The sequence below is a fragment of the Clupea harengus genome, chromosome 21 (assembly GCF_900700415.2).
Source record: "Clupea harengus chromosome 21, Ch_v2.0.2, whole genome shotgun sequence".
Lineage (NCBI taxonomy): Eukaryota > Metazoa > Chordata > Actinopteri > Clupeiformes > Clupeidae > Clupea > Clupea harengus.
The window spans coordinates 21,231,909-21,257,217 of NC_045172.1; the positions used below are offsets into that span (position 1 = coordinate 21,231,909).

Below are 25,309 nucleotides of genomic sequence, written 5' to 3' on the forward strand. Positions count from 1 at the left end.
TCACAGTGCATTTTGTCTGTTTTACCTGCAATTATTACAGGTAGACAGGAAACTCCACTGAGTTTATGTAACTTTGTCTTAAATATCAACAATTTTGATTGCATCAGTAGTTTGTACTTTGTTTCTATTGTCTTTGAAATTCTTCACGTTATCATTTCTAAGTGTCCATTTAGTAACGGGGCACCACACACACCACACACTCACAAACGCACCACACACACCACACACTCACAAACGCACCACACGCGTTAGAACCCCTCAACACACCACAAACGCACCACACATTCACAAACGCACCACACACTCACAAACGCACCACACACTCACAAACGCACCACACGCGTAAGAGCTCCTGAACACACCACACACACCACACACACCACACACACCACACATTCACAAACGCACCACCACACACTCGCACCACACACTCGCACCACACGCGTTAGAGCCCCTGAAAGAAGTGCAGTCGATATGCTGGCACGGGGGGGGGCCCACCTGCAGGCTTTGTAGCCCTGTGGATTCTGTGGCAGAGACAGAGTGGCGGCCATCTGACAGTCCTGGCGCATTCACGCCCCAAACCCCCCCCCCCCACACACAGCCGTCAGGCGCTCACAAAGAGAGAGAGAGAGAGAGAGAGAGAGAGAGAGAGAGAGAGAGAGTGCACTCGTCCCCCTGAAAGAGGCGCTAATGGCCCCGTCTTCATATTGTGGAGCCATCTGCTCCTGGGAAGTCTTAAGGGGAAACATCACACTGAATGGTAAAAACTGGAAAACAGCTTTCTCTGCCCAATGGAGGTTTTTTTTTGGAGTGTGTATGTGAGTGTGTGTGTGTATGTTGTCTCTTTTATCTTTGTCATCCAATCCCTGCCCTCAAAACCTTGTTTTTGAGGTGATTGAAGTAGGGACAGACTTCCCTAGAACACACTGAGCGTTCTAAATGTCTTTTATATATTTATATCTATTCTGAGTTCTTACAAAAGGCCCGTGGACTGAAGCTTTTATATATATACTGTATATCTATTCTGAGTTCTTACAAAAGGCCCGTGGACTGAAGCTTTGTGTAGACTACACTGTGTTCCTGTCTTTCCCACAGTAGTTAGTGGAGCTACTTGAAAAAGGAAACTCCTGCTGTTCGTCTACGTCGTGTCCTAAGCCTTCTGAGCTTGGTGTGGTGGACATCAGTTTGTAAGTTTGTGCCCCCCCCGTCCCCCGTCCCCCGTCCCCCGTCCCCCGTCCCCCGTCCCTCTCTGACGAGCCGCTTGTCTTATGGCTGTGAGATGTGCCTGTGTAGCCCCCTAGACGTTTGTGTTGGTAGCACACTTGAGGGAGATCAACAACAATAACAACAACTCAAAACGGAAAGTCAGGAAACACAGTGGTGATTTGGCAGGCAGTAGGTGCATCAGCTGTGCCATCACAGCAACTGAGAGAAGCATCTGAGACCTCCCTCCCTCTCTCTGTCTCTCTCTTTCTCTCTCTGTCTCTCTCCCTCTCTCTCGCTCTTTCTCACACACTCTCTCTCTCCCTCTCTCTCTGCCTCTCTCTCTGTCTCTCTCGTTCTCTCTCTCTCTCTCTTTCGCACACACTCTCTCTCTTTCTCTCTCTCTTCCTCCTTCTCTCTCCCTCTCTCTCTGTCTCTCTCCCTCCTTCTCTCTGTCACTCCCTGTCTCTCTCTCTCTGTGGTCCTCAAAGATGAGCAGACACAATCTCAGCCGCCACTCCTCTCTGAGAGCCCCTGTGTGTCACTTCCTGCGCCAGCATACCTGCCCGCTGCCAGTGGGCCCATATGCCACCCGCGCGGTTTGTGTGCCCACCAGCCGTCACATGTGTGGCATCTCATCTCTCTCTTTCTCTCTCTCTCTCCCCCTCTCTCTCCCTCAACAATCAGACATTTCCTGATTCTTTTTTCTTTTCTTTCTTTCCTTTCCTTTTTTTCTTTCCTTTCCTTTTTTCCTTTCCGTGAGTGAGGGAATGGTTTCATCACCGTGAGCGATATGTACCGCCGCGGGCGCAGGAAGCACCGGAGGGGGTCTGCCACGCCATGAGTCACCGTGGGCGACCGGCTCGTCGCCGGGAGGCAACCCGGCTCACAACCGCAGGCGGCGCCGCTGCCACATCACACCGTTTTGTAGACGAAGCTCCTAACAGCCGGCCGAGGCCTTTGATGGAAAACTGCATCTGTGTTTTGTGAACACACTCGCATGATGTTTCATTTATTAAAAATACGCTCCCCCCTTGTGGAGGAATAGCTATCAATCCTCTTGGAAGAGAGCAACACAGACAGCTTTGTCTGCTTTGAATTTCCTAACATGCTTTTAATATATCTCACCTCATTTCATACGGTATCCATCCATCTATGATCTGACTGTGGCATCCAGGAGAATGGGAGAGAGATGGCATCTGTTTCTTTTCCAGGGGTTAGTGGGGATTTTGAAGGGGAAATCACAAGGGAAAAATAAGCTCAGTTTAGTTTCTATTACAACCAAAGCCAAAGCCAAACTCCTCCACTATGCTGTAACACTTCTTCCTCCGTCACTCTCTGTCCTTTTCTCTCTCTCTCTCTCTCTCTCTCTCTTTGACGGTTTTTAAATACAGGTTTTTTAAAGAAAGTCAAAACTTTCTCTCTCTCTCTCTTTCTCAATCCATCTATCTGTCTATCTTCCACCACCCGCTACCTCTCTTCTGCTCTTGCTCTTTCCTTCTCTCTGTCTGTGCTCCTCGGTAGCATAGCCATGCCAGTGGTAGCCACACATATTTACACATCAGAGAGGCAATGAAACACACATGCTCTGCAGTGGTGTTGTTCTGGGAGCAGGAGTCAGAATATTGTCTTTTAAATGTGTCCAAATGAGGCCCTTTAGTAGAGATTATGCCCCCCCCTCTCTCGCTCTCTCTCTCTCTCTCTCTCTCTCGCTCTCTGTCTTTCTTTCTCTTTCTCTCTCTCTCTCTCTTTCTCTCTCTCTCTCTCCCTCTATCTCTCCACAATGTGTGTTCTCCGTGATTTCCCCTGACGCTGCAAGCGGCAAGTTACCGTTTGGGCTTAGTCGATGTGGAGGGTGGAGACGCTGGGCAAATCAAAAGGGGACTGACGGGGGTTGTTTTAGAGGACGCTGAGGAGGTGTTTCATAGTGAAATATCCAGCCCCGTGCTAAATGGGAGCCAGAACTCACAGGGGTGAGCGCATGTAGAGTGCTGAGGTGTGCTTTCGCTGCTAAATCTATATATTCTTTTTTTTTTTATGGGGGCAAGCTAAGTGAAAGGATCGTAATGCTTATCTCACCAGATTTGGAAAACATTACTGTAAAAGCGCTTGAACGTCTGAATGCGCGTCAAACTTTGTCAAGACAAGCTTGTCCATCAAAAGGGTCGTGTCGGCTTGGGAAATGGCAAATTTAAGAGTCATTAAACTCAATTTCATGATGCAGTTTCATTTGACCTGATTGCAATTTAGTAAATGTAATGTGTCAGGTTTGTTGGTGGTGGGGTTTTGATGGATGCAAATTCATCTAAATCTGCATCCTTCCATGGTGAGAGTTCCTAATTAGGGTGCATGAGGAGACGTGAGAGGATGCTGGGTGTGTGCAACGCGAGACGCGGAAACTGGCACAGTACTGTGAGCGTGTGTGTGTGTGTGTGTGTGTGTGCGTGTGTGTGTGTGTGTGTGTGTGTGTGTGTGTGTGTGTGTGTGAGTGTGTGTGTGTGTGTGTATGTGTGTGTGTGTGTGTGTGTGTGTGTGTGTGTGTGTGTGCGTATGTGTGTTTGTGTGTGTTTGTGTTTGTGTGTGTGTGTGTGTGTGTGTGTGTGTGTGTGTGTGTGTGTGAGAGAGTGCAGTCAGGATGGGAAGATTAATTTTGCACGGCTCCAAAGGGAAATGGCCTGCCAATGGGTAATGGGCGAATTCAGGATCTTTGACACAGGACTTAAGGAAAGCAACCCGCATTGATTGGATGAATGAGATGAATATCTCGACCATTGTTTGCTGAGAAAAAGAGGGTGACAAAAAATGCATGCCCCCCGCCACCCCCACATCCGACACCCACAACGAAACAAAACGCTAACAAAATCAGAATAAGTCGTAACAAAAGTTTTAGGAGCTATTGAGCCACTGAGTAGAACACGTGTGCCCTGACACAAGCGCTTCTGTTCAGTTGAAGTTTTCTTTTGTGGCCATTCACCTTCCTTGACTGACAGCAGAGTCATCTGTGGGTTTTGAGGACAGCAAACGGATGCATTAGCGGTATTTGCATTAGCATTCGCCACCAAATCCCTCCTGAAGAGGCTCTCATTACTGTGAATGGATGGTGCCTTTGGTGCATCTATATATGTGGTGATTACTGTAATGCTAGCACGGTTTGCAGGGATAGATTGAAATGCAGAGCACTTTATGCAGGGCCAGCGCTAGTGTACATCTGTGGAAGTGTGTCTAAGACTTTGTGTGTTCGTGCGTGTGTGTGTGTGTGTGTTTTCTTGTGAGTGTGTGCTTTTGTGCGCACATGTTCATGTGTGTGATTTTGTGAAATGTCAGGCGATACACATTCATTACATCTGCAGTACACTTCCACAGTAAGGAATAAAATGTATTGTGTATGCTCTGTAGATCCGAGGCTAAGGCTAACCCGTATGAGTAATTACTGGAGAGCAGATCCGAGGCTAAGGCTAACCCGTATCAGTAATTACTGGAGAGGTGTGATGGTCCTATGCCAATGCTGAGGCTAGAGTGAGCTGCTAAGCCAATATCATAACCTAAACGTGATCCACTTCCTCAAAACCAGTTTGCAAAAAAATCAAAAATCTGGTGTGTAATGACAGTTTTCAGCATATCAGCCGTGTAAGAGTAAATCTGTGTTTCACTAAAGAATGAATGAGTTTCCAATTGCATTATAGAGTTATCGCTTACATCAGACGGTGAAGGGCCTTTTGGTTTCTGCATGATATCTGTCTTTTTGGGGGTTTTAAGTGCCTCTCGCGGGGTCCTGCATTTTGATGGCAAAACAGGAGTGTTTTAGCGCATCCCAGCTCTGACAGTCTAAGTGCCTCTCCAGCGCAGCGTCCATGTCCCATAAGATCAGCTATGTATGAAGGCCCAGAGGGGCGAAGCAGTTCACTGATTGTCAAAGGATTTGCTGGATGCTGGCCAATCTAAAACATGCACAGACAGATGCATAAATCATGATTGTTGCAATATCAACAGCGGTGGGTTAAGAGATAGAAGTCTCAGGTAGTCTTCACAAAAATGGCTTCGGAAGAGAATAATAAAGCCACACTGCATGCTAAATGTGCCTTCTAACAATTTAACTGTACTGTACAGAGTAGCTACAACATAGGAACATAGAGTCCCACACAGTACTCAACGTAACTACAATGGCTACAATAGAAAGTGTTCTAGAATCTCCCCCCCCCCCACACCATCTATAGTGACCTACATTGTTTCCGCAATATTTTTCTGAAGTTTTGGGTGAATTAATCAACTCAGTGCCAACAGATGTCAGCAGGATTTAGCTGGAATACAAATCATTCTGTCTGGTAGCCATTGCAATATGAAGACCCCTCTGATAACTGTGGCAATTCACAAAAGGGGGGATAAAAAAAGAATAAAAGCACAACAACAACCGCAACATTTTAATTTCCCCCAAAAGTCTCTCGCTGTGTTTGTCTGTCTGAACTGTGCTATTCAGCGCTGAGATGTTGCGTTCCCACAACTTGCCTATCCATATTAGAATTGTGTGAGTGTGTGTGTGTGTGTGTGTGTGTGTGTGTGTGTGTGTGTGTGTGTGTGTGTGTGTGTGTGTGTGTGTGTGTGTGTGTGTGTGTGTGTGTGCTCCTCTTGGGGCAATGTGTTTTAAAACAGTGGTTTACAGCCCCAGAGTGTATATACACATTATTATTATTATTATTATTATTATTATTTGTATTATCTTAACAGCATGACACAGAGCGCGCGAGAGCCATTTCTCCACACAGCTGGGGATGCAGTTCATTTACTTGGCGGGTTTGATTCATCTGCTCATATTCAGCGGAGAGTGCGCGCTGGCAGCTGTATCAAACACAGAGTCTTATTCTGAGGAGACAGCATCAATAACAGCGGTGGGGTGACGGTCTCCTCCCACTGGAAAACAAGCATCTATCACCGAGGGTCAGGGCAGACGGAGGAGCCAGATATATCTGCTGCTACAGTTTGAGTCGCAAAATATGTCACGCATGCAAAGCACGTCAGCTTTGCAACTCATAGGCAACCTTCTAGAGACTGAAATGTGTGTGGATGTACGTGCATGTGTACGTCTTTGTGTGTGTGTGTGTGTGTGTGTGTGTGAGAGAGTTTGTGTGTGTGTGTGTGTGTGTGTGTTTGTGTCTACTTGCCTGTCTCGCGGAGCATAAATAGTATTAAAAACTTTGATCAGAGGAAGTAACTCTGAGCAGTGGTTAAGCTGTCACACTGTGAGGTGTGAAGACTGGGCTGTTGGGATAAATCAGACACAACCTTTCCCCAGCGAAACGTCTTTAGGACGTACCACCGTCACGTCACGCCACGTCACGCCAGCAGACTTTAAACTATGTAAAGCCTCTCTTCCCCATCTGGGGGGGGGGGGGGGGGTTCAGGTAGTCTTCAGCGCAGGATGGATGAGATCATATATTTACACTGCGCACAACCACAGTCTGCTTTTCATTTGCGACACATAAATACCCAGCCTTTCACATCTTCCACAGAACAAGTGCTTTTATGGCCTCACATAGGGAGCGGGATTTGGTTCAACTTCCACTCATAAAAAGGTTTCTGTGTAAATTCACTCCTCGGCAGTATTTTTACAAAGCGGCGCTGCTGAGTTTGGTGCACAACACCGTAGTAGGATGAAAAGAGAAAGGCAAAGATTAAACAGTAAACAGTATATTAGGGATACTTTGTATTTTATGTTTCTGGCTAAACTTGCACAGAAAAAGTTTGTAAGGCTCTTAAGTCGCATTAGCATAATGTGCTTTTTTGGAAAGGGTTTTCATAGTGGCCAGTTCCTTGCATGTGACTTTTCTACCACTAAATATATGCTTCTTTGGGTTTAACAGCCATAAACAATGATGGCTGATTACATCTTTGACTTGTTTACTACTTTGCAAACACAAACTCATTGTAATCGACTAAATTTGATTGCATTTCATTTGTGTTGATTATTTTGTTTATTTAATTGTTAACAATGAACTATTGAATGGCATCTTAATAGCCTGTATAGTCGTGTGACATTATTGGAGCAGTTTTAGCTCTAGTCCTGGTAAATTCATTTGTGAGACGTGTTAATGAAGTTCACCAAGCAGTTAATAGAGCTTCAACTTTTTCTGAAGCACGTGTTGCTGATGCATTTGAAAAAATAAATCTCCTTTTTTTCATGCATTTGTGCATTGGTAAACATTTATTCTTACATTTTTCCTCGCCATTTTTAGCGATGAATCTTAATTAGAAGTTTGTGTCTCGGGCTTGTCACCATCTTTGCAAGCAGAGCATTATGGCATTTAGACAAATGGCCCTAACCGGGAGAGAAGGCAGACAGACCTTCATTGAATAACTGGGTCAAAGTGTTAGTTTGGCTATGGCCATTTCGCCATTACACTGCCTGAAAATGTACAATCCATACCAAGGTCAATGGGCGTTCCAAGGGTGTTTTATTTATAGTTTGCCAACAGAGATCTGAGGGGAATGGAATCAATTGGGGCGACAGTGGGTTCAAGTCCCAGCTCAATCAATGTTGTTTCGTGCTTGCCGTCCATTGATACCCCGCCTAACAAACCCACCGGCACCTCGAACTCCTCACGCCCCGATCGAGCGAAATTGAATCGGGACGGCTCAAGAGTGGGGAGGGAACATGGGTGATGTCAGAGATTGTAATGCAGTTAGGCTGTTATGCTTCAAAGTGCTCACATGTCGTTTATGTGAAGTGACGTTCAACGAGCTGAAGTATTTCAGCACCGGACTAAAGGTTAAACCTGCAATGGATGAAACGCTTGGAGACAGTCAAACAAAAGCTGAGTCTGTTCATGACAGTGATTCAGTGATTCAAGGTGCATGAAATCTTACTTGCTGTAGATAGCAGAAGCAGATCAGAACCCGGTACAGTATCTAAAGCACGTGGCTCTGGTTTTGCCGTTCTCCGTTGCAGTGTTGTGTGATCCACCTTTATTTTTAGATTTGGGGGCCTATTGAGAGCGGTGTGCAAGCAGGGCTGTTGTGATAACACCAGGTAGATCAAATGCTTCCTCTGAGCCGCTACAGCGATTGAGCGGGAGTAAAAGAGTAAACAAAATCCCCCAACCATTGGTCTCCTGAGTATTTCCAGCGAGCTCAGGGAATATCAAATTAAGCAGAATCATGCTAAAAAATCTGCACGGAATCGCAAGACCAGGTTCTAAAATCTATTTGAATTATTCATGCGTTTCTTAGCGGCGAGGGGGATCATGCTGAAGAGCAGGAGGCTGATACATTACAGAGGTGATGTGCGCTGGCTCTGGTGAGTGCTGAAGAGACTGCTCCCATGTTAATGCATTGTTGATAGCCAGTAGTTAAACGTCTCTTGTGAAAAGAGAGAAAAATGCAGCTCCCCCTTTTTAAACGAAGGATGAAGGATGCGCAGCTAATGCAAGGTGCAGCTAATGCAAGGCGCTTAATGTTGGATTGGATTGATTTCCTTCTGCTTGGGTTTAAATGCGAGATATTAGCCATGGATGGGACGTGGCGAGGAGAGAGGGGTTTTATCTACATGTGCAGCCTCACTGGCTGTCGATCATTGAAGTCATGTGACACTGAACGTGATCATGAATGAATGATATGATATATAATGATATAAGTAGATTTAAACTGAGACCCAACATCCCTTACACACCTTAGTGGGATTTTTTTTTTGTATGCCAAAGACGTACAGTTCTGGGTTACTGTTGTTTCTCTTGCCTCTACACATTTGTGAAATGACAAATTAGCGAACAAACAGACATCCTTTGGTGATTTATTGACTTCATACATCATGCAATGCTTTTTTTTTTGCGATACAGTGCAATGCAATAGGGTTGCTGGTGATTTAATGACTTCACACAGCATGCGATGCTTGTTTTTTGCGATGTAGTGCAATGCAATGGGGTTTCTGGTGAGATGTGTGGTGTACCCCTGAAATACCTCAGCCTGCCGTGGCAGCCGCGGTGAAATCTTGTCATGATTAGTGATGCTCACCCACCGAGCGCTGACCAAAAGGACCCATTATTGACCCTGTTTAGGACTCGGCCTTCCCCTCGGAGGGTGTAGGCCCGTGATGGATCGTCTGGAGGTGCTGAGTGGCCTGAGGCTCCTGATGTCATTTATCTACCTCTCTGTAGGCATGCCACACCACAGCGCGGGGTGCAATCCATTTGCAAAGAGACAGAGAAGGTCTTTTGTTGGTTGTTTGTTTGTAATTGTATCGTTGTTGTGGTTGTTGTTGTTGTCGCATAAACCCATATTATTCCACTCGCACCTGGATGCCCCAAAAAAAAACGAAAGGAAAAGAAAGAACGATAAGATAAATATGTTGAAAGATAAATAGAGAAAAAGCATTAGGGAATACACACCCAAGTCGTCCATGAATGAGACAGCAGCATCCTAAGTTAATAACAATAAGGAAATAAACAGCAGAAGTGTATTCTTTGATCTTGAAATATATGCCTTCCACTGTACAAGGTAGGCTAGATAAAATATACTCAAACTGCATGGCGAGAGACCATGATTGCCTTAGTCTAGGCATTTTATCCTCGTAGTCTCTTGATGCCATTAGTGATTTTCTAGTACTTTGAAGCTTTAAATATAGGCTCAGGGCAACATACCCCCGACACTCACACAGAATAGGATTAAAATTTCAAACACCTTTACTACAGTTTCAGCCTCAGTGACAATACACACACACACACACACACACACACACACACACACACACACACACACACACACACACACACACACACACACACACACACACATACACACACATACACTCACACACACACCCACACACAGATACACACACGTACACGCACACACACACACACACACTAAAGTCACACTACTGTTTTAATGCAATGGTTAAGCTATCTCTCTGATTTCCGTGTATGTAGTTGAATATGCAAACAAGCTCTTGCACGTATGCTGGTAAGGGCCTCCATGTATGCAAGTAGGGCAATGCAGGGTGCAGAACAGAATTAGCTGTCATGTCAGGTTTGAAATAGTTAAACTGCAGGAAATAGAAGTTAACTGAAAGTTCCTCATCTCTGAACTCCCCCTATAGCCAAACAAGCGATGATGCCAAAAAAAAAAATGGAATTATTGTTATTTTTTTTCCTGCCTCGCCTGTTCCCTGTCAAGAGCCCCCAGAAGAAGAAAGGTGAGCGAGGGGGAAACGGAGTTGATGGCTGCCTTTGAACCGGCGTCTCTTCAGCGGACACCCCTGTCTTCCCTCTCTCAAACGCAGAGCTCAGAGGTTGAAAGCTGGTGGCATTACAAAGACGCTGGGCTTTCATGACGATGTGCGTCCTGCCCACACAAGCAGCAGGGGGCCATGGAGTTAGTCTGGTAATGACTTTAACTCAGCCAGGTGCTGCACTTACACACACATACACACACACACACACACACACTCACCCCCTACTGTTATGGAAATGCTTGGGTTTGAAAGGCGGGCGTGTAGCCCTGCGCCACCCTTTGACTCTAAGTTGAAACGAAAGCCCTTCAGAGCCGCTCTTGTCAGCCGAAACAAGGCAGCTGCTGTTTTGACATTTGTCTCAGAAATTTGGATGTTATCAAAACTTTCGGTCTTTTGATATCCTCTGTATTCTTCTATTTGTCTTCCTGTTTCTTTCTTTTTAACTGGTTTCTCTTCCCCCACTCAGACTTCCTCCACTTTTTCTCTGTCTTCTTCTTCTTCTTCTTCTTTCTGCTCTTCTTCTGCAGAACACATTGTTCTCCGCATGAAGAGAGTCTGTCTATTCTAGATATATTTCTCTGTTCGTGTGGTGTGAAGTTCTATGACTTTGGAATCAGCCTCGTGCGATGGGAGGCTGCATCTTTGTAGAACAATGACGTGGTGTTGCATATCCCACAACATCAATGGTATTCAGATTTAAAAATGGATTACAGAGACGGGGAAATGAGCATCTCAAAAGCTTCAGTAGACATTGGCAGCGGTTATTAAGCAGACTTCAAGCCGTTCTCGTTCTATTGTTTATCTTTGATGGACATTTCCAATGAAGTGACAGTATATTCTGACTGACATTTTAATATGTGTTTTTCTAATGAGAGTGCAGGGACGACATTTTATTCACTGTTTCAACTCGTGTCAAAGAAACGTCCCCAACTTGTATGGATTTCCTGACACTCCAGTGCAATTAGAGAGGAACAAAATAAGTGGAAATGTCAAGATTGGTAAAAACAGCACTGTGTCGGCAACAAAACAAACTTATACAATTATTATCATTTTTTTCAGAAGGGCATTCTATCATTTATCAGGTGTTTTGGTTCGGATATCTACCACAAACTCATGTTTATTATTTGGTATTTATAACTTGTTTTTCGAACAGGGTCCCTTGGCATGATAGAGATCTATATATCTATCTTAGTAGTCTTGTATTATGTATGCCTTACATACCTTCCATGCATTGTGCAGTGTAAATGGATGCGCTATAGGATGTCAATTTAGCACGCATGCAGATTTAAGTTGTACCAAAAGGAAACTTTGTGCAAGAAGATTCAGGGGAAAAAAAGCCCAACATCTTAGGATCCAAACACTGTCGTGTTAAACTGGGAGGAGTACGTATCTGCTGGAGGCTTTCTGCCTCGGCACATGTGGGCTTGCGTGTCCTCATCCAGACATCTAGCAAGAAGTTGTGGGAATGATTACGGTGTAAGTCCTGTTTCTACAGGTGCTATGCCAGATCCTTAAGCCAGCTACCGATGGCAGATTCTCTGCATACCTTTTCCCAGCGGACGTAAAGCCACACGAGCCGTGTGTTATTTTGCATACGCTACAAAAAAACAAGAGCGTGGTCTTCCAGAGGCTCACGGCTTCTCTCTTGACTTTAAGGAGAAGAGTAGTTGAGCCTGGTGGATTTGAGATCTTTTAGCGAAGGCACGTCAGCTCGCTCCGGCGTGATCACAGCTTTGCGCTGACAGTCAGCAGAAGGGACCTTGTCAACACAAACTTGCGATGGAGCGCTTTTGAGGAACACAGTTGCGGAACCTTTCAGGAAGGCTGAGCAGGCACCAGACAGAGCGGTGCCGCGCGTTAAATTATTTTCAGTTACCCCGAAAGCAGAGCAGGTCAGCCGGGCTTAAAAGGCTGTTTATTCTGAAAGTCACAGATAAACACTTCAAAGGTAATCTTTGGCCCAAACCTGAAATGATTCACTATACATGAAAATACTCTTATTACTATTTATAAGACACCAGACATAAAAACAAAAACACACACTCACACACACACACACACACACACACACACACACACACACACACACACACACACACACACACACACACACACAGCACACACACATCAAAATGTCATCATCATCCGGTTCAAACCGTGGCAGCTCTGATCGCATGCACGCCATGTCTAAGCCTTAAGATGGCCTGAGGGTCATCTGTCTCATCAGTCATATCCTCCATAGCCTGATCCATCAGTCATGACGTTGCCATTCTCTTCCTCCATGCCCTCCCCTCACCTCCCCTGCCCTGCTTCCCCTCCCCTCCCCTCCCCTCTCCTCTCCTCTCCTCTCCTCTCCTCCCCTCCCCTGCCCTGCCCTGCCCTGCCCTGCCCTGCCCTGCCCTGCCCTGCCCTGCCCTGCCCTGCCCTGCCCTGCCCTGCCTACCCAGAAGCCCCTGTGTGTGACGTGGGGGAGTTTCTCTGTCACAACCAGCAGACGTGTGTGTCTGTGCGGTGGCTCTGCGACGGAGAGGATGACTGCCCAGACGGTTCTGATGAAGGCCCGGACCAATGTGAGTAGCACACACACACACACACACACACACACACACACACACACACCCCACCCCCTATCAACAATGTCCTCCTAACATTTCAGTGCCACCTTGCCACCTTACCACATTACCACCTTGCCACCTTACCACATTACCACCTTACCACGCGCTCACACTGTCACCTTCAATGCATGGGCATGCGGCGATTGTGCTGCATCAAAGGGAAGGTCGCAGTCACATGCAATATCCCTGCAAGTCACCACACATCAGGAGGCGTGGTCCAACCGGCATCTGTGGAGGCAGTTCACACATTCATGAGACACTGATGTCATCCTCAGAGATGGAAAAGAGCTGTGTGAATCCATCACTGCTTCTCGGCTGGCTAGCCTCTCTCTCTCTCTCTCTCTCTCTCTCTCTCTCTCTCATTGTCTTGATCTCTCCATCGTGCTGGGTCTCTAAATTAAAATGCATATCATCATCATTAAAACAAATTTGTTTGGCCATCTTGTAGGTTTACTGTTTTCCCAACAGTAGTTGCTTATATTCACAGTCACAGTGTGAGACTGCTCATTAGGAAGAATTAGGTATGGATTTCAGATGGAATTAACGCCGTTCGCTACATAAAATTACAGGCTAGAATTGCAATGGAAATCAATCGCTGCTGTTGTTTGTTCCTTCCCTGGGCCACCCTCTTAGACACAATTCATGGCTAAAGTCACAAATCACTGAAACCCGTTCACAAACATCACTGATCACAGAGAAAGACCTTGTGATCATCCGAGGAACATCATTATTGGGGTATCTTTATATTTGGGCTTGGTAAGAGCATTCTTAAGTGTGGTTTATGATATTGACTTTGCAGTAGATCTATCAAGATGTTGCTTTTCTCCTACTCATGAAGTCTGTGGCAGTTTAATTCAAATAATGATGAATGTTCAGTAAATATAATGATGAATGTGCAGTAAATATAATGATGAATGTTCAGTAAAAACATACCTCTGAGGGGTAATTGGAGATCAGCTATTATGTAAGTGTATAGGTATTGAGAATTAAGCAAACTTGGTTTTAAGTCATCAACAAGCTTTATTTCAATTTAAATGGAATATTAGCTACACTGCTTACCTCAGTTGTACCCTGTTAGCAACATGGGGACCAACAAATCTATTTGGACGTGGGTCTTTAGGGTGAAATGGTGAACTGTCGAGGTGTCCCTCGAGGTGGAGAGCAGATCTGTATAATGATTTCTGAGTTCCTGCTGTCTAGTCTTATAACGATTTCTCCTTCCCTGAGTGCTGGCCATTGAGCTCGCGCAATATGATAGCGTTTTTAGCAACTGTAAACATCCTAAGGCTTTTACTCATGGCATAAACAGATGGTAGTGCAGTATATTAATTAGTATACTAACCTGCTGATTAGCATTTGAGTTCTATTGCATTCCTATCTCTCTCTGAAAAGGTGTGCGACTGTCAGTATGGAGGGTCCTACTATTTGAATGTGTCATCCCTCTGGGTAGGTGAATGGACCCATTGTAGACATGTCTCTTTTGATGACAAGCATTGAAAGCTCTGACAGCGGCTTGTCTGTTGCGTTCCCTAGAGTGTGTGCATGCGTTGTTTGTCTCCTGAATTTTTCCCCTAATAGCTACACCTTAATCTTCAAAACAGCTTCACTAATCAACCACCACTTGATTTTTACTCTGTTCCTAAATATGGAGCAGTTTTGATTTGCACAGCGTGTACACATCAACATCAGAGCTAGGCGAGATCTGAGTAACTGAAAAACCGATGTATAGATCATATTAGTGTTGACAGTTTTCCATATACAGTATATGGCTCAACAACAAACAAACCTGAAGTTTAATCATTTCACAGTTTAGTTTTGGGACTGGTGAATTACAGCTGAATTATTTTTAGTCTGTGGGCTTTGACAGTGTTTGATAGCCTGGACAGTTGTCTTTTGTGTGCGCTGATATCGTCATGGCAGCAGACGCTAAGCGCTCTGGACCCGGATCAGATCCAGGCCCGAGGCCCGTTCCAGAGCCAGGTTCTGTGTGTGCTGCTTGTTTTTACATCCCCGAAGCTACGATCGTCTGTGTCATCACAGAAGTCTCTGCACGGCGCGCTGCTCCTGATAGGAAGAAGAAGATAAGTGCTGGCGTGTTCCTAAAAAGTCAGTTTACTGAGGGTGACTTTCCCGGGTTCTTTCCACATAAAAATAAATGACTTGTAAACGTATCTATTCCCCCCGAGAAGTGGCACCAGGGTTTTTGTGTGTAATGTAGCATAGCGCTTTGTTGAGAATGTGAAGAACGGAGCCTGAACGGTGTCAGTGTGGCATCTTCAAACACAGAGAGTGTCTCTATCCAGAGCTAAGCTGAACGAAGCAGGAAATGGGTTCGACCCTGAGGACACAAAACAGCTACCTCAGTGTGATCAAGGTAAGGGCTAATGCACACCTTTTTTTGCTGGGCTTTAGGAGGGGAAAAGAGGCACTCCAGCATGTTGAATAGGACATTGTGCACTTCCATTCAGCTGTCTCCCCAGGGGACCCCCCCCCCCCCCCCCCCAGTTAATTTAGCTGCCCCCGGAAATGCATGTTTACCTCCAGGAACTATGCTTGATGCTCAAGCTGAGGGGATTTGGGAAAATAATCCCCTTTAATTTTCTCCGGCAGCCAGTCAGTCATGATGACTGGTTCGGTTCCCGTGGTTCCTGTGGCTGCGGCCATCTGCTAGTAGAACAGGGACACAAACAACTCCGCAGAGGGAACCGAACTCGAGCGTCGGATGCCTCCTCACCGCGCCCGGGATCCTGCCGGCTTCATAGGGGTTCAAATACAAATTAACAAATTTAAAAATGGCTTCTGCATGATTATGTTTTAACAGAGCATTTCACAGCACCTGGAATGCACACGGAAAGGGCTCCAGTACAGTTTGTGTATGTGTGTGTGTGGGGTGTGTGTATGTGTGTGTATGTGTGTGTGGTGAGTGTAAGGGTGTTGAAGTGTGATTTGTTAAGATTGCAGAACGAATCAGTGACTTAGGATTTGCATAATGCACATTTTGTGTATGTGTATGTGTATATATGTGAAATAAATCATATTTATAAAATATATATTGACATTTTATCAATCATCCCCCAGGCTTTTGAAATGAATTGTAAAATGAATTCAAACACCTTATTAGACGGGATCAGGTGATGAACTCATTCTGGCACTCCTTGGGCTAATGAATCTCTCATCTTAAACAAGGTGCCAAGGCGTTTAGGCTGGATACCAGGGCACATGCTCTCATGGGTGTTATTCCGCATAACGCACGGCTGTATGTTTTGACACAGCTAAATCAAACACACATTTGATATGCGGCAATAAACCAGTGCTGTCTTTTGAGGAGGATGAGTGTGTATGGCTCGGTGTTGGGTTGCGGTGGTAAATACTGCTCAGCTGAACCCAATACTGCCTAAAGAGTCCTTAGGGAGAAGCAGAGAGCCACTTCCAAGGGCTGGAATGGCCCCCAATATCACTGTGTGAAGAAGTGTTTGTGGGAATATACTGTACACGCAGTCATGCTCGCCTCTTAGAGGAGCGCTTGTACTTCTCTCTGCAGTATGTACATGCACTTTGATACATGTGTAAAGGTTGGATCCCAGTTTATGTATGTGTATGGTTTGTGTGTGTGCGTGTGTGTGTGTGTGTGTGTGTGTGTGTGGCATGTGTAAGAAACATGTGATTGCAGTTGAAGCATTTTTTGCTCCGTTATTTCTCTCTGTTTTTCAATCCCTGATCATTTTCTTAATCGAGTGCAAAGTGGATTGCTGAACCTCTATGGTTAATGCCCGCTGCCGTGAGTCAGATGTGCTGGAGACAAAAGGGATTATTTCTCTTGGTTGTGTACAGACTAGTTAAAGTAACTGCCAGGCATGTTTATTTATTGTTTGTTGTTTATTTGGATCCCTATTAGCTTCCACAAAGTGGTCACTAGTCTCCCTGTGGTCCGTCATGAATATACATTTAAGTTAAAGCAGCTCAGGTTATACGGAGAAAACACATCGGAGAGTAAAAATTCAAGTATTATAGAGAGTATACATTAAACAATACACATAGACAAAACATTTACAAAACACAATTAGACTTACGATAGCCCGAATATTACTCATGTACTAGAGGATGCCTCTTTAGGCTTTCCACATTGTAGTCTATCCATAATCTGTATGGAATAATAAACATTGATTAAACAATGAAACAACATTAACAAACAATAATAAAAATAAACATAATCTGTTACAGCCTTATTGTTTAAACCAACATTTACACTCTTTCTCACACATACACCCCCCCCCCACGCCAACCACCCCAGCCACGCAGACTTGAATGCCCCCCTCCACACACACACACACACACACACACACACACACACACACACACACACACACACACACAAGAATCTCCAGATTAACAATCAGTCCAGTTTGTTTATTTGCTGTTCTGAAATGACACAGTCCTACATGAGTAGAATTCATCATACTTAAATTGTGTTGACATTTCAGTGTAGCACTGTGCGTAATTATGGTGCAACTCAGGGTGCAAACATAATCCATTCAATCAAATAAATGGCAGGAAAACTAATTGGCATGGAGAGAGTGCCACTGTTTGAAACTCCCTCTCTGTCCAGGCCCACATTATAAATTCAAGCTGTGTGGCAATCGTTTCATTTTAATCATTAATTCATTACAGTTCCACAACATCATAACCTCCCCCCTCTGACAAAAAAATTAAACTGCTCCACGGATCCCCTCTGCGTGCATTCTGGGAACTTGTCAATGCAAGATGCTGAGCATGGTGCGTTGTCACCTTTTGGCGTCAGCACGCCCCAAAATCACAGCCAAGGGGACAGCATCTGCCTGAGAGACACACGCTCCGCGTCGCAACTTAGTTTTTTAGAGTTTCGTCGGAGTCTGTTCATCTGTGTTGGGAGGGGAATATATAAATAACTTAATAAATAAATGGATGGAGATTCCCATTCGGGGTGTTCATATAGACTCATCCTTCAACTGTTAAACGCCATCTGTGTGCTGAAGCGACTTTCTGCAGCCGCTGAATATTCATCCTCCTAATCACGTTAGATTAGTGTGTAATCCATCCGCAAAGTGGAGAGAGGAGTGAGCAGAAGATGACAGTTCTAAGAAAAAAAGAAAAGAAAAGAAGAACAAGAAAACAAAAAAAAAAGGAGTTCTCTGATCTCGTGCCCAAGGTCGGCGTGGACTTTTTTTTCTTTACAAAGTGTTTTGGGAGATGCTGGTCGCAGGTTGCTGAGGGTAACCTGTTTTTATATCAGTGTGTTCATCATCCAGCATCCAGCACGGGGCCTGTGTTCGAGTCCAGTTGCCTCTACTGGCTGCTTACTGAGCATGTCACAAGATGACGTACTTTGTTTTTTCGTAAAAATGTTGCTGATATAATCCTAATAAGAAGTACACACATGTTTGCAATGGAAGTGTACGGTGTGGTGCTCAGTTGTATTGCTGAAGTTACATCTTACACAAAGCTGTGCTTAGTAAACTTAATGATGCTGAGGAAATTAGCCACACTGGTACCATGACTAGTGGAAGACCTGCTGTGTTGGCACATTGTTGAGCAGATGCCATTGTAACTTGATAGATTATACCAATTTAATGTCGGCTTGTGCAATTCTAACATGAGAGTACACCTCATAAACAATGAAATCAAAGCCACACAATGTGGAAAAAATAAATCGTGGAAAGAACTGCAGTTTCACTGTAATAATATTAACTAAATGATCTGTAATGGAGTTCGGTAATGACTAACCTTAATGATGAACTGAGCATACTAACAGTGGTATGATCACTGAGCCTGACCGACTGCTGTGTTCTGAATAATGAGATGGATAACATGCTGGTCAGCAATGGTATCTTAATTTCATTTCTTGGACCATGGCCGCCTACAATGGTTTCTTAATTTAATTTCTTTGATCATGGCCGCCAACAATTTCCCCAGCAATATTTATGGTTGTGTTGTGGCTGTGTGGAGAAAGACAAAGGGTAGGGGGAGGGGGGGTGGGGGGGGGGGGATACAATACAAAATACAAAGAAAATACAAATGGTGGCTTGCAACCAGTTAGAGCTACAAAAAAATAACCGTGTGGTCAAATATCATGTTTTTAACTAAATGGACAAGTTTTGTTTATGTACAGTACATCATATTTTTTTTTACATTTTACATACCAAGCCAGAGCTTGCAGCACCATACGTGTTGTGCTGACATTATCTACCTTCGCTGAGCTGCGGGGATAGTTCTTCACGGTAAACTCCACCAGGGAGCGAGCACGAGGGGAAGGATATTTTGAAACAGTTTTCATCACATGTGTTAAATTAGACATGATGGTCATGCTGAGATCTGGAAAGTGGAGCAGAGATCCACTCGGGGAGCCTGGAGGGAGTCCTGTGGATGTGATTGATACCTCAGCAGAGGCTGGAACGGAGGTGGCGACGGCGCACACACACACACACACACACACACACACACACACACACACACACGCGCGCGCTGAGGCGACGCTTGAGAGGAGATGGGGGAGAGCACAGGGAAAGGCATAGTGCCAGCATGTGTGTATGCTGATGGTAGGGCTGGGTGTTTGTAACTGATTCTGATGCTAAATCGAACATGGCGCCAAAGTGCCCTGCGTCTGATCCGGTGAAAAGCTTCTACTTGACGTGACTTTTTGAACAACGTACTTGACGGACATTTTGACTGCACCTGTAAGTTCTTTGTTCTGTGCTGTGGGTCAACAATGAATTTGCAACAATTTCAACAATGTGATGTCCACAAATTCCACTTGAAAGCATCATATGAAGTACGCAGGTCATTTAGTTTTCTGAAGCCCTTTATTTAGCAGCTACCAGCAAGAGGCTCAGTTAAACACCACTCATAATTTTCTGTTTGACTGAACTTGTGCTGTTCAACACATCACTGATAGTCTGGTACAAAACAACCCACTTTGCTGAGGCATTTACAATGTGTCTGATCACGAAAGACTGCATGGCCTATACTCAGCAGGTATGAATTTACCTTAACATGTTTCTGTTTGTTTGTTTGTTTGTTTGTTTGTTTTGTAGGTTCTGGGGAAGTAGTGCTGAAATGTCCACTCAATCACATACAGTGCATCGGCACAAGGAAGTGCATTCACTTCAACAAGCTCTGTGACGGAGTGCTAGACTGTGAGGACGGCTACGACGAGGGAGTCCACTGTCGAGGTACAGCATGCTCTAGATCTGTCATTAAACACTGTCCAACAGACACAGCACAGTAACATTAAACACTGTCCAACAGACACAACAGTAACATTAAACACTGTCCAACAGACACAGCACAGTGACATTAAACACTGTCCAACATACACAACAGAGTAACATTAAGCACTGTCCAACAGACACAACAGTAACAGCTGAGTTAGAATGATTGAATAATGAAAGCTGGTGATGCATTCAGTTTTCCCCCCATATTAAATCCAGTCTTATCTGTGCGGTTGGTTTTTAAAGAGAGTTTAGGCTCTATTGTGCGTTTCTTGGGTACTGTGTGTCCTCTTTAAAGGTGAATTACTGCTCTCTGAACAGACAGGGCAGCCTTGGCAGACCCTTGCGCACACAAGACTTTTAAGTAGTAGCTTTCTACCAGGGGAGGTCTATGCTCAGGCCGAACGCGGCCTCGTGTCAAGTCGTCCGCTGGGGACGCGACACGCCGCCCGGAGACCTTGTCTCGTCCCTCCTGTACGTAGCACTGGCGGAGCAGCGTAGAGCAGAGTCTCTCCTGGATGGGTCCCCTGGGGGCCCAGAGCAGCAGCAGCAGCACCGGCAGCAGCAGCAGTCTCGGCTCTGTCTGTCTCTCCGCCGGGAAGCCGAAGGGAAGAGCACACACAGACTGTTCCCTCCACCAGTTAATTAGAACTCTATCCTGAGCCGGCACTGACATATGTGTGCACAGTATGTATTCACAGCAGTCTGCGCCGCGGCGCTGATAGCATTGTGAATATTATGGGCTTCATTCAAGCTGCTTAGACCCCATGATGCAAACTCTTGCATGTCATGTATGTGAGGTGAACGTACATAAATATTTGGACCACAAATTGAATTACTTTGAATTGAAAATGTAATTACTGCACTGAATTCTATGTGAGCATGTCTGTGCAGTATTAATTCAGACCAGTTGTTTTCCAGTGTTGATACTTCTACATGCTGGTTAGACCATAACTATAACTATAACCTTAAACTGTAATATCATTCCATCTCAAGTAAAGTATGTAACACATGTATGTTAGACCATGACAAAAAATGAGTTGAAAAAGTGAAAAGTTGCTTTGAGATCATGAGCTCATGTTCACTGATCACAGAGTCTGTTATTTTACTATTTCCCTCTCCATACTCCAGGCCTTTCTCATACACGAGTTTCTTTTTTCAGGATCATTTTTCAGGATGTCCACTTTAGGGCTGCATGAACACCAGGCTTGTTTTCTGCTTCATTGCTAGCAAAGTGTATCAGATAGATTGTGCACTTGAAAATAATGAATCATTTATATAGTACTGGCAATGAAAGCCTAAATACAAAACTTGAAACTTACCTTGAAACTTTTAAATGTCGATTTGGGGATGCATAGATTGGAGACAGGGGGTGGGATATTTGTTGGCAGGCGTAGATGGGGTGAAGGTATAGATACATGTGGGATGTCGAACACGCTTAAACCTGAGGAATATATGTCCTTCATAATGACTTCCAGTCCTTAAATCCCCTCGTAGCCTAGCGTGGGACACCCACATGGATTCACACAGTACATATGCATTTCATAGCACTGAGCTCATAAAACATTGAACTGACCAAACTGTCTTGGCTTCACATGGCTTTAGAGGCCTTGCTGAGTGTTGTGTGTTGGGGGCTGAATTTCACTTCTCCCTCATGGGCCTGGAAGAAAGCACTGGACTTGCTGTGTTAAACCACACCACGCAGTGTTGATTAGGGTGGTTCAGCGACACATGTATGCGGCTCTTACACCAGCTACTCTCTTTGGAGAACCTCATGGACCAGTGTTCCAATAGTTTGTTTTATTGCATTTATTTATTTATTTGTGTTTTTGTTTATTTCATTATGCATCTGCCGATTGGGCCACGACTGAGTTCTGGGAAAAGACGGAATGTAGGGCACCCGAGAAAAAGTTGGCTAAATCCAACAGGGCGAAATGGAAAAGTTTTCGTCTCCCTCTTCAATAAGCATACATGACAGCTCATGCAAAACGCCTTCATGTGGACTATATAGGGACTAGCCCTTATTCTCACTTCTCTTTCACCACAGAGAGAGAACGAGAGAGAGAGGGAGAGAGAGAGAGAGGGAGAGGGAGAGGGAGAGGGAGAGAGAGAGAGAGAGAGGGAGCAAGAGCCCTTATGAATTATTTATTTGGGTGCACCAGGACCAAGGGACTGTAAGCGCAGAAATGTATTGTGGTATCAAATTGCCTCTCCAAGCCATGGAGCTAAACAGTCCACCATGGACTTCAGGCATATCCTGTGTGTGAAGGCTTGTTAAAACTAAACGAAACCAAAAAAAAAAAGAAGAAAAAAAACGGTTCAGAGCCTGTTTTAGATGTGATTGTCAAATTAGAGTGCTCCCGCCCACACTCGACACACAGGTGCTCACAAAGACAATGGCTCGAAAAAACAATGGGAGACGCATAGGCAGCCATATGGTGCCTTATGCGCCGAGAGTCCAAGTGTAGCCTGATCAAACACCTAGAACTATGCGGTCTGCAAATGTACACTTTACTTTGTTCGGGGGAAACATGTCACATAAGTCTCTGAGGAGATATGAGAAAGTGTCAACACAGGATTTTTATATACACAGCAGGGGGGTTTAATTCACTAATGAGGGCCGTCTAATGGAGGCGTTTAAAGAAAGCTGGTTAATAAGTATTTCTCTCAAAGAAACTGCCAAAGCCCTTCACTTTGACCTTGAGAAATTCACCGTCTGCCTAATTGGAAGTTTTGATACTTTCTTCAGAATCACATCGGTGTACAAGAGACGAGAGGCAAGAGAGGTTAATGGTCCTCATTAGTGTTTGAATGTCCTTTGATTAGACTAAATATAAGTTTTTGTTTGATAATATAACGAGAGACTTGCTGGTTTTTCTTTCTTTTTATGGTTCAGAGCCTGTGTTGTGTGCCGCTGCGGGTTGAAACTTCCCCCCTCTCTCTTCTCCTTGGTGGATTGGGGAGCCTTTGGGGCATTGTTTTGTCAGTGAAAAATGCACGTGGCCCGTAGGTGACCACTGCAGTGCTCTGGGGAATTAAGCAAATAGAATAAAAGCGTCTGTGGTCGCCAGTGGCATGATGGCGCTTGCTGTTGCCTTTTTTCTCATTGTGAAGATTCATGATCCGGGGCTACCGGATGATTCATGAGGATCTAGAAAGTGATCGCTGTAATTTGTTTCTTTCCTGGCAACAGGCATGCAACTGCATGCAATAGACTCTTTAACGTAGAGAAAATACAAAGGAGATGACAGTAAATGAACATATACTTCACTTGTTCAACCTTAAAAATGTCTTTAATTGGACACATTGTTTTGACTCTTTGACATAGAGAAAATACAAAGGAGATGACAGTAAATGAACACATACTTCACTTGTTCAACATTCAAAATGTTTTTTAATTGGACACATTGTTTTGTTTATCCAAACTACATAAATATTCCTCCTATTCGTACTGAAGTATTCTGTTTATGATTCAGTTTGGAAAATGGTTTAAACCTTGCTGTGACCAGACAATCAGTATTCCGATTGTTAATGTTTCACTTTATATAATGTGTAACACCTCTATGACCAGAAACATCTGCACTACAGTTTTCAGTATTTCATTTTTAATTATTTCAAAACTGTGCTACAGTTTTCAGTATTTTCAGTTTTCAGTATTTCATGGCCCCTACGATTCATCTTGTGAACAGCAGTTCCAGACTCTAATCCAAGTGAAAAGCTGAGCCTGGAGCGATAGGCAGGTAGTGCCAGGCTAATATTCTGTATCCCACCATGCATTGGGGCCTTACGTCCCACTGCCCTCAGTGTGGCACTTGCGGTGTGGCTGCCTTGATCATTACAGAGGCCTCACAAAGGCATGAGCATCTGTGGCGAAACGGGAGCAGTTTCATTTCCATAAAACATCCATCCAGGCTATGGTCTCTGCGAATTTACAGTGTAATCACTCAGTCGTCTCCCATAGACGTCCGGTGACAGGAGAATTACGCCGTTTGGAGGAGGGTGGTCCTGAAGAGAGGGGCGGAGGGATATTTGTCACATCTCACTGCTTGAGACGATGTCACATATAATACCTGCCACAGCTAACACATTATAGAAATCAGAGCACAAAGGACAATCCTTGAGTCCCCTCACTCTACTGTTTGTACGGGCCACCGTAACCTTGAACTGAGATTCTGCCTCGTACGTAGCTCAGCGTTTCGCTCGTCTCCATCACAGCCTTAGCACATGCATTTAGTTATTTATTCAAGAAGACAAAAAACACTTGAAGTCTCTTTTCCCCCCCGTGCTGCCTCAAATTCATTCTTTACACCTGAAATGCTCCTGTGCGCCAAGGGCTCTCAATCACACACAATACCCAGCCTTAAAGACATACCTTCCTGCAAACCCCAGCTGAGCAAGCTTCTTTGATCTTCTGCGGAGGGCGAATGATTCATCTGCGATATGCAGGCTCCTTATTATCATATTAATGATTCTCAGGACTATTTTGGGGGACGACAGCCCCCTGGATTACAGACAACTCCTACCTTACAAGACCCATTTATGCATCTCCTTTATTTCCTTTACAGTTTTAAGGTATATATATTTGGGTTGGCTTTAACAGCAAGTGACTTGTTTTTATAGCAGTCAGAGGATGAAATATCATCACGTCAGAGGGTCTAAAGTGTGGCAAGTCTCTCTTGCTCTCTCTTCAGAGACTGTGAGACACGGTGCAGGTGCTGTGGAAAAGCTGCCTTGTTTTGTACTCCTGGATCTCGGTCCCCGTGGAGCAAATAAACTACTTATGCTCCTATGCTCTACCTTCGTCTCTTCCTCTCAACATCACTGGTCCCTGATGAATACATCCGATTGAATCAAAGACCATGCACGGCAAGGTAAGGAAAACAACACCAGCCGTGAGAAGGGATACAGAAAAAAACAGTGGGACCCTTCAAACAATGGGGATAGAAACACTGATATTTTTTTTTTTTGCCCAAATAGTTCTAAAGTGCTGTTGCTGCAGTTTTTTGTAGGGAAATGACTTTAAATAC

General features: G+C 44.6%; 1 pseudogene; it reads left to right on the top strand.

Annotated features, from left to right (window-relative positions):
* The window catches only part of LOC116218148, a 79,333-nt pseudogene that overhangs the window by 19,532 nt on the left and 34,492 nt on the right, over positions 1-25,309 (top strand).